Below are 8,118 nucleotides of genomic sequence, written 5' to 3' on the forward strand. Positions count from 1 at the left end.
CACTGAAGGCCCCATCAGTGCTGTCAGGTTCATACACATAGGATAATGTTTTTAAGGTTTCACAAACATTCGGGAATACAAAAAGGTACCTTGTTTCTATTTGTTTGGGGGCAAGGTAAGAGAAACAAATAGAAGAAGTCTCACAAACCCTAAAAGGTCAAAGGCGCCACTAAATTAGATTAGAAATGCACAAAGGGGAAAAGATAGGGATAACTTATTCAGGTGTTTCTGTGAACGAAAGTAAGGCCCAAAAGAAAAGATGACAAGGGAGACTTAATCAACAGGGAAACTGCCAGAACTGATCAAAAAGCACTCAAATCTAATGAACTGTCAATAGAGATCTCCAAATACCTCCAAACACTCCCAGACTTCCTCTTGAACACACGTTGTGGGCTTACCCCGTATCAGCCTGTTCTTACAGCCTGACAAAACCAAGAAGAAGAAAGTGAAAGTGATCTGTTTTCTTTTAGAGTGCTCACAGCGCACAGCAAATCTCACTGGGCGATTCAGTGAGTCAGATTGTCCCACTGAACAGAGCCATGCCCGCCCAAAGCAACGGGATTGGTTCAGGCACCATTAATGGCTGCCGAAGTGGGCTGCAAGATCCTGTGGGAACAACAAATACAGAGAGGTGTATTCGGTTCAAGCCATGAGCAAGGCCAGGCAGAGATTCACTCAGCCATAGTCAATACAATATGCTGACACTGCCCTCCTTTCAAGGGATTGTGCCCAAAATAAATCATTTGGCTAGTCAACAATACATCTATATATATATATATATATATATATATATATATATATATATATATATATATATATATATAAACTTTCAGCATGTTTCTAATTCAGAGCAACAGCTCACTAATGTTCCCATGTGCCCCAATGTATGAGCTGAAGTCATGAATGCCCAAATGATCAATTCCCATAGATATATTTTACTGGATCTAGCTCAGTACCATGTGCTGCATACACCGGAAGTTATTAGACCCAAGTCATTTCAATGATCAACTAAGGTAGACAGAGAGACATTAAACCAATTCATTTTTGGGTGCAATACTTCTAAAAATAAGCTCTTGACGGAAAAAAAATACTCTGACTCCTATACAGATCAGAATTCGTCACTCACAAGATTCCCTCTCCAGGTTTACTGTGATACTCATTGGCTGTCAGTGTACTGTCCTGTCTAAAGCAACCCCTGTGCGGTCTACTATCCTACTCCTGGTCCTGAGGAAGGTGCCACATGCATTGTTTGCAATGTCAAATGTATAATTTGAACATCGAAACTGTTTTTTGAGCATTTGGCCAGCCCAGGATTTATCAGCTTTTTTTAACACAGGATCAAATGAATTAATAATGGAGAGCAATTCCAATGGAATATTATGATTATTTTTTTAATAAATGTTCTTCAAATGTCTAAAATTATTTATTTTTTATGCAAATTTACTTTTTTACTGTATGTATTTAATGACTCGTCATGTGTCTTTTTGGAGAACTATTCCTTCATATGTTTTGTAATTGTACTGTATTTTCCTACATTTATTTATTCAATATATGCATATTTATACTCACTGAAAAAACGTTAAAGTTTAGTTAAGTTGAGCAGATTTATCGGAACAAATCCCTTAGGCTTTGGGAGCCCTTATTTTCCCTTTTGGCTACTGCCTCCCAGGCCACGCTCTCACTCTGGGTCCACCCCGCACATGCACCCCGGGCGTTTTCTTCACACAGGCCGCTCCACACACGCGGCTTGGGGCTTGCTGTCACGCAAGGCTGCACCTAACAGACACAGCCTGGCTCAGTGCTTTCAGGAGACCCTGAAGAGCTGCTCGAGGCTGCAGCCCCCCATGAAACACATTTCTCTCCATTTCTGCCTTTTCCTTCCTGCTCTTCAGCTTCTTTTTCTTTACCTTTCGGCCCCTTCTTCCAACTGTCACTTTTCAACTGTCCTCTCGTCAGGCAAGTTCAGTCCACATCCCTAGCAGGGGAGGCCTGCCCATGATCCCTCAGTTCCTAGGTTCCATGTGTCCCTCATTGTTGGGAACATGGTACAGTCAAGTAAGTAAGTCCATGTCAAACACGTGGACATCTAATAAAAGCTGTTAAACCCCTTCTTGTGTCTTGTCTTTATTTACGGACCTATCCATATGCTTCCCATAACCCCCTATCTTTTGGGCCCCTTTGGGCCCAGGGGTTACACAAATCACCACACAAATCACACAGTGCCAAAGTAATGTGATCACGACGGGTCAAATTAAAAAGATTTCTGACTGCTGCATTCTGAATGTTTTTATTAGACATTTTTAGGAAAACCAAGATAAACTGAGTTACAATAATCTAAGCGGATGGCCACAATTGAACCCTCACAGGAAAAGCAAGGTGGTCCACACATCTTTTCAGGCTTCTAAATTAAAGAAAGCAAATGCTAGTAAGCCTGTTATATGTGTGGTCATCGAGAGATGTGAGGACAGATCCAGCCAGATACCTCAATTGAACACAGATTCAGATGGTACATGGGCAAAATAAAGCAGAGAAATAGCTGCTTTGCCACTGGTGATCTCTCTTGAAGGCACCTAGTGACAGTGGTTAAGCAGGTAAAGCTTGCGTAGCCTTATTGGAAAAGTTTAATATGTCTGCTTTCTGTACATTAAACTTCAAGCAAGGAGATTTGTGCCCCCAAATTTTGGGACCCCCCCCTCGGCCCCATAACTTCGGATGGCCTGAATGAAGAATCAGTTGGGTGTCATCTGCATACCTAAAGAAATGTATCCCTGCCCAATGAGTTAACTCGGCCAGTGGTTTCATATATGAAATTGAACAATATAGGGCTGAGTGAAGAACCCTGAGGAACTCCACATGAAGTAGATCTCTGCAAGAGGAGAATAACGGTGGAATCATCACGAATTGGGCTCGGTTTGTCAAGAAGTACTCCAACCACCTCCAAGCATTGCCGCTAATGCCCCTCTTATACGGGCGCCTCACGAGTGCTGCTGTCAGCACTGATTCTGTATTGTGACCTGATCTGAAACCTGCCTATACCTCATCCAGCCAATCTGCTGTATCAACAAAATGTTGCAGCTGGAATGTTAACTCAGCTTCCATTAACGTACTCATATATGGAAGCTGTGAGATAGGCCGGTAATTTACAGGATCCGTAGGAACCAACATAGATTTCTTCAGAAGACTAGCCACTGCTGCAAGTTTGAGGCAGTCTGGAACTTTACCAGATAAAAATGAACTGTTTATAATCTGGCATATATATGCCACAGAACAGGGCCGAAGATCTTTCATAAACCATGCAGGACATTCATCGATGGGAGATCCAGTAGCACGCTTCTTGCACATCAGTTTCGACAAAGAATCTACTATCAATAGTGTGAAATAGACAAAGGGGGTATCTACAGAGAGATTACCCAGTGTTTCCTTGTCAAAACCATCAATGTATTGCTGAATGACTGAGGGATCAAGCTGAACCATGATGTTTCTAATGTTTGCCTAAATAAATGGGCTAACTCTTCACAGCGTTCTTGCGATGGGGGGGTGTACCTCCTGAGTGCATCTGTACATAGCAATTCTGCCAGTACGTAAAAAAAATTCTTGATTGAAATTAGTACTAGACAATATTTGATCAGTGTAATGTGAACGTTTGCCCCCTTTAAGCTTTGTTTGTAAACATATAGATGACTCATAACATTTCACCTTTTCCTCTTCTCTTTCCTTTTCCTCCATTCTCTGCCTGCTTGTCTAACCATCTTATTTTGAGTGCGTAATTTCTCATTGAACCATGGTATTATAATCAGGTTAAGATTTAATAGCTCTCTTTTTAGCAGGAGCCAGCCGATTAACCACATTTGTCAGTCTTCTATTGAAAGTGTCTCAAAGAGTGGTAGGAGCAGTGCTCTGAAATTCCCCTATCCAAGTTTCAATGTTAGAGAAAAAAGCCTCACTGAAACTAATGAGTGTGATATTAGACCATGTATGCCTGATCTGAACCAACTTAGTCACATTACTGCAGGCAGGAATCTGATTCTAATTAATTTTACATGAGTTTGATGCATGTTCTGCCAATGTGCCGGAACCAGATGGAGCGACGCTTCAGCAACAAATGTCTAGCCGCAGCTCCGCTCTGTCCTCCAGACCCAGGGGGTCCCAGACACGACTCTTGCAGATCCTGTGCCTCATCGAGGAGACCGCTTCCAGAAGACTCAGAGCTTCTGCCGAGTCTTCTAAAAGCAGTCTGCTCCTCGTTGTAGTGCAGGCTGCTCACGCTGCACAACCCATTTTTCAATGAGCGTTCAGAACATGCGGTACTGGAGTCTGCATACAGAAACTGCCGAAGCCTCCCATACAATTTTGCAGCTGTTCAAAACTGGCCTATATGTCTTGCATTTTACGGACCTTTCTTTATTAGGGTGAATATTGTGACCAATCAAAACATAAAAGTTCATTATTTTTTTTAAAGGTTTTCTTCATATCTGATTTATTATTATAAACAACAGCTACCCCCGCCCCTTTAGGCCATAACTATTATGAATAAATGCAGAGAAATTAGGGGGACACATATCTTTTATTACTGAGGTGGAGTGATCTGCCAACCAGGTCTCTGTAAATACAAAATATCAAGGATCTGGTTGATGATAAATTCATGAATACATATGCGATTTATTACTGCGCACATATAAAAGGGCTCCTCTGATAATAGTTCCAACCTGGGTCCTAGCCAAACTGGGCACACCAGTGCCGGTCCGGGCATCCACTTGGGGGTCCGTCTGAAAAGATTTCACCTTGGTCTGGTGGTTCAGAGAGGATTCTATTAATGAAGAAAGATATTATTTCTAGGCTCCTTTCAGAGAAGGAAGATGTTGAACCAGCTGAAGGGACCATGAAGAGGCCAGGCGATAGCTATAGACTGATTTTCAAGCTTTCTGGCCTACTAATCTAAGGCTGCACCCTATCTTGTGTGGGAAATACGGGCCCTAGCCACGAGGTCCTATTAGGGACAGACTAAGAATCTTCAAAAAAGTTTCTTTTGGGCAGGTGTGCTGTAGTCACTGATTTAGTCTGTTCTTAAACACCTCAACTCATCCTTTCATCCTTCTGGGGTTGATAAATAAGTACCAACACAGGTTGGTAAGTGCTATATAATAACACATCATTATCATTTGGCCTTGTACGTCTGCTTGCATTCACAGTAATTTGGTAATTTGGGCCTATTCACACTGATATTAACGATACACATAGTGATCCATTCTTGTAAGAAATGTATATCACATTTTAGTGAAATCGTAGTGATATTGTAACCATATTCTTCGTAGTGTACTTAGGAACAATGCTATGTGATGCCACTTCCTGTTTTGTCAAGGGGTGAACGGTCGTGTTCTGCCGCTTCGTGTGATGTCACTCTGGGCTGGGGGTCAAATTACATCACTTCCTATGATGTCATCGGAGGTCAAAGTTTGTGTGATGTCACTTCCGCTACCCCCGGCATTTTGGTGAAATGACGTCCCTGGAGAAATGTCCATAGCTCTCAACTCACACGCTTTTGGTGGGTGTCACACGCCTTGTAAAGGGCTGACTCACCCGCCAAGCCTCCTGGATGCCCATTCATTCCAATGGCGTCTCACCCGTCAAAAACAAAATCGGGTGATTTCACCCGCCTTTGCGACACAAATGGTTGAGAGCTATGAATGTCTGTCCATCTATCTCCTGCAAAAAGATTTCGTGGTATGTGCCAGGGAAAATAAAGACAATTTAACGAAAATGTCAGCCTCACCACTCACGCAGCGTACCAGGCCCAGACACCTCAGGACAGCAACAGGGACAAACAGGCTTTGTGTCAGCGCTTCTCACTGATGGAAGTCTTATGTGTCAGCCGTGTGACGATGCTGCGTAATGTGCAACACAGCAGGGAAAACCGGGAAATGAAACCCATGACTCAAAGTGGCATGATACAAAACAGGCAGTACGTTAATGCAACTACAAGATCTCAATTTAGAAGGAGCTATGCCAGTGGAAAATGAAGCTAGTAAAATACAGCTACGAGTTTAAAAAGATACCTAACAAGCGTCAACACACTATAAATAAAATAACAATATTGTCTAGCCACACATCAAATAACGTGCACATGTAAATCTAAAATGATTCGTACTGACGCAGGTCTTATGCGCTTGCAGGGCCCCTTTCAATGACGCAGCGTGATGTGTGACGCAGCAGGAAACACTGGCCGAAATGCATTCTGTGAAACTAAGTAGCACGGTAAAAAAAATAGGCAGCAAGTTAATACAACTTCAAGATCTCGTTTTGAATGATCTTTGCCAGTGAAAAATAAAGCTCGCAAAATACAGCTATGAGATTAAAAAGATACATAACAAGTGACAACACACAAACATTAAATACTATAGTTACGCTTCCAAACCACAGATTTGAAAATTGTGCTGCAGCCGACGCTAGGAGACAAACCTTACTCTTTGCAGGAGGGATTTATCCCACAGACCCAAACTATGTGAACCTGAACCCAGATGAAATTACTTTTAGTTCGCAATTGGCCCTGATTTGAAAAAGACACTTGCAGTGTCGAAACACGTGTTATCCAATAGGGCATTTTTTTGTTCCTACATTTTTTGATAATGTGGATATATTGTGACTAAAATGTTGGAATTTAAACACTTCAACAGTTGTGTGGCGCAGTTTTTTAGAGTGTGAGAAAAATCTTCCTTCCAAAAAATAAAATAGCAATAATATCTAGCCACCTGTGGCGCTGCCCGATGACGGGCGCGCACGCGATGGCATGACGTTGCACGCCGTCGCGTGCATTACAAATAAACGGGGCGTTTCCCGGCCGCGTTAGAGCGACCAGGAATCCTGCACCAAGACGGACATGTGTGCCTCAGTCCTTGGTGCCGGGGCTTGCGGCGATGCGCGCGGGGGGCGCCAGTCATCTCCAACAGTGGCGACGAGTGGGGGAAACGATGCCCGGGCCCGGGGGTGATCATCGGAACAATTTTTCACCGAAACGAGGTCCGAGTACAGACTTCGTTTCACGCCGCGGGTAGTGCGTTGCCCAAGCGGCTGGCGGTCATTTTGTGCAACAGGCTGTGGGACTTCGGGAGGCTCCGGTTTGAGCCCTGAAGCGACCCCAGGCCTAATTTTTGGAAATCCCCGTAGCTGACAGCTACATCTACACGAGGTTATGCCCGAATAGTGCATCGACTCGATTTTGGGTTTTCTACATCGAGTGGAAGCCAGGAGAAGGCCCATCTTGGCTGGGCCTGCATAACCCATTTGTCCTTTGGCACAATTTTTGGAACAGCTAAAGGCAGAGTGCCTTTTTCATCCCCTTCATCATCATCCTGGTGGCCTCACCAGCCTTCATCCTCTTCATCATCACAGAGGTGTGCTGCAAGTGACTGTATCCAGGGGTGGTCCATGCTGAGGGTCATTTTGGACTGGGTGTTTGAGTTGCGGCTCCTGGTCAACATTCTGGGGGTGCCTGTGCGCTCAAACTCATGATCATCATCCTCGTGCGCCAGTGGCCCCGCAGGGTCGACAGCCTCCAATGCAGCAACCAGCAGCACCAGCAGGTGGTCAGGCAGCGTTTCCGGCTCTTCAACCCCCAATACAACCAGCTGCAGCACCTGGTGTTCAACAAGCCGCACCTGTCATGGCCCAGGTACGTGCACATGCTGCTCTGCAGCCCATCCCCGAATTCGATGTGTCGGGCCCGCCCTCCAGCTTGGGGCCCAGATGGAGAAGGTGGGTGGACCGCCTGGACATGTACTTCAGGGCTGCACAGGTGACTGATGACGACACCAGGCTGGCTACGATGTTATACTCGGCAGGGCCCTCTGTTCAGGAGACATTTGAATCTCTGCCACAAGGGAATGGAACTTATGATCAAGCAAAGGCCGCCCTACAAGCGTACTTTCTGCCCCTTGCCAAAGCGGACTATGAGCGGTTCGTGATGCTCTCTGCCAAACAAAAAGATGACGAGACCTTGGACACTTTCTATGGGCGCCTGAGGCGTCTGTCGCTCGCCTGTGCCTGGGGTGATGCAGAGGATATGATTAGGACCATGCTTATCCAGGCGTGCTCATCAGGCAAGCTCAGGCGCCAGGTGCTGAG

The sequence above is a fragment of the Ambystoma mexicanum genome, chromosome 7q, assembly GCF_040938575.1.
Source record: "Ambystoma mexicanum isolate Mex_15411 chromosome 7q, UKY_AmexF1_1, whole genome shotgun sequence".
In the NCBI taxonomy this organism is placed as follows: Eukaryota; Metazoa; Chordata; class Amphibia; order Caudata; family Ambystomatidae; genus Ambystoma; species Ambystoma mexicanum.